Source organism: Ovis canadensis, chromosome 5 (genome assembly GCF_042477335.2).
Source record: "Ovis canadensis isolate MfBH-ARS-UI-01 breed Bighorn chromosome 5, ARS-UI_OviCan_v2, whole genome shotgun sequence".
NCBI classification, from domain to species: domain Eukaryota; kingdom Metazoa; phylum Chordata; class Mammalia; order Artiodactyla; family Bovidae; genus Ovis; species Ovis canadensis.
Window position 1 is genome coordinate 24,224,664 of NC_091249.1, and position 2,888 is coordinate 24,227,551.

At 40.4% G+C, this 2,888-nt stretch overlaps 1 non-coding gene across 1 annotated transcript; it reads left to right on the top strand.

Annotated features, from left to right (window-relative positions):
• Positions 1-498: 498 nt before the first annotated feature.
• LOC138441946 (U6 spliceosomal RNA) lies at positions 499-605 on the top strand. Its single transcript, XR_011257504.1, has one exon. It is a non-coding gene; the product is annotated as a U6 spliceosomal RNA (small nuclear RNA).
• The last annotated feature ends 2,283 nt before the right edge of the window (positions 606-2,888 follow it).

The following is a 2,888-nucleotide window of genomic DNA, read 5'->3' on the forward strand; positions in this document are numbered from 1 at the left end:
AAAGAATGAAACTAGAACACTTTCTAACACCGTACACAAAAATAAACTGAAATGGATTAAAGATCTAAACATAAGACCAGAAACTATAAAACTCCTAGAGGAGAACATAGGCAAAACACTCTCTGACATAAATCACAGCAGAATCCTCTATGACCCACCTCCCAGAATACTGGAAATAAAAGCAAAAATAAACAAATGAGATCTAATTAACATTAAAAGCTTCTGCACAACAAAGGAAACTATAAGCAAGGTGAAAAGACAGACTTCAGAATGGGAGAAAATAATAGCAAATGAAGCAACTGACAAACAACTAATCTCAAAAATATACAAGCAACACCTGCAGCCCAATTCTAGAAAGATAAAAGACCCAATCAAAAAATGGGCCAAAGAACTAAACAGACATTTCTCCAAAGAAGACATACGGATGGCTAACAAACACATGAAAAGATGCTCAACATCACTCATTATCAGAGAAATGTAAATCAAAACCACAATGAGGTGCTCGCTTCGGCAGCACATATACTAAAATTGGAACGATACAGAGAAGATTAGCATGGCCCCTGCGCAAGGATGACACGCAAATTCGTGAAGCGTTCCATATTTTTTTCCAGAAAAATAAACGACCCAATCAAAAAATGGGCCAAAGAACTAAATAGACATTTCTCCAAAGAAGACATACGGATGGCTAACAAACACATGAAAAGATGCTCAACATCACTCATTATTAGAGAAATGCAAATCAAAACCACAATGAGGTACCACTTCACACCAGTCAGAATGGCTGCGATCCAAAAGTCTGCAAGCAATAAATGCTGGAGAGGGTGTGGAGAAAAGGGAACCCTCCTACACGGTTGGTGGGAATGCAAACTAGTACAGCCACTATGGAGAACAGTGTGGAGATTCCTTAAAAAATTGCAAATAGAACTACCTTATGACCCAGCAATCCCACTGCTGGGCATACACACCGAGGAAACCAGAATTGAAAGAGACACATGTACCTCAATGTTCATCGCAGCACTGTTTATAATAGCCAGGACATGGAAACAACCTAGATGTCCATCAGCAGATGAATGGATAAGAAAGCTGTGGTACATATACACAATGGAGTATTACTCAGCCATTAAAAAGAATTCATTTGAATCAGTTCTGATGAGATGGATGAAGCTGGAGCCGATTATACAGAGTGAAGTAAGCCAGAAAGAAAAACACCAATACAGTATACTAACACATATATATGGAATTTAGGAAGATGGCAATGACGACCCTGTATGCAAGACAGGAAAAAAGACACAGATGTGTATAACGGACTTTTGGACTCAGAGGGAGAGGGAGAGGGTGGGATGATTTGGGAGAATGGGAATTCTAACATGTATACTATCATGTAAGAATTGAATCGCCAGTCCATGTCTGACGTAGGGTGCAGCATGCTTGGGGCTGGTGCATGGGGATGACCCAGAGAGATGTTGTGGGGAGGGAGGTGGGAGCGGGGGGTCATGTTTGGGAACGCATGTAAGAATTAAAGATTTTAAAATTTAAAAAATAAAAAATAAAAAACACAATGAGGTACCATTTCACGCCTGTCAGAATGGCTGAGATCCAAAAGTCTATAAGCAATAAATGCTGGAGAGGGTGTGGAGAAAAGGGAACCCTCTTACACTGTTGGTGGGAATGCAAACTAGCACAGCCACTATGGAGAACAGTGTGGAGATTCCTTTAAAAATTGCAAATAGAACTGCTTTATGACCCAGCAATCCCACTATTGGGCATACACACCGAGGAAACCAGAATTGAAAGAGACACGTGTACCCCAGTGTTCATCGTAGCACTGTTTATAGTAGCCAGGACATGGAAGCAACCTAGATGTCCATCAGCAGATGAATGGATAAGAAAGCTGTGGTACATATACACAATGGAGTATTACTCAGCCATTAAAATGAATACATTTGAGTCAGTTCTAATGAGGTGGATGAAACTGGAGCCGATTATACAGAGTGAAGAAAGCCAGAAAGAAAAACACCAATACAGTATACTAATGCATATATATGAAATTTAGAAAGATGGCAACGATAACCCTGTACGTGAGACAGCATAAGAGACACAGATGTATAGAACAGTCTTTTGGACTCTATGGGAGAGGGCGAGGGTGGGATGATTTGGGAGAATGGCATTGAAACATGTATAATATCATACAAGAAATGAATCGCCAGTGTAGGTTTGATGCAGGATACAAGATGCTTAGGGTGGTGCACTGGGATGACCCAGAGAGATGTTATGGGGAGGGAAATGGGAGGGGGTTTCAGGATTGGAAACATGTGTACACCCGTGACGGATTCATGTTGATGTATGGCAAAATCAATACAGTATTGTAAAGTAAAATAAAGTAAAATAAAAATAAAAAAAACCTTGCACTGTGGAATTGGCATTCCAGTAGTGGAGAGAGACAATAAACAAAATAAATCAAGTAAGAAACTTCCCTTGTGGTCCAGTGGCTAAGACTCTGCATTCCCAATGAAGGGAGCCCAGGTTTGATTCCTGGGAACTATATCCCACAGGCAGCAATTAAGAGTTTGCATGCTGCAACTAAAGATCCCACATGCCAGAACTTAAGACCTGGCACAGCCAAATAAATATTTACTTATTCATTCATAAATAAAGTAAATAAGCAGATTGCTCTGTATATTAGGCTTTCCTGATAGCTCAGTCAGTAATGAATCCACCTGCAATGCAGGTGACCCCAGTTCAATTCCTGGGTCAGGAAGATCTGCTGGAGAAGGGATAGGCCACTCATTTTAGTATTGTTGGGCTTCCCTTGTGGCTCAGCTGGTAAAGAATCCACCTGTAAAGTGGGAGACTTAGGTTCCTTTGCATATATGCAAAAGTGATATATT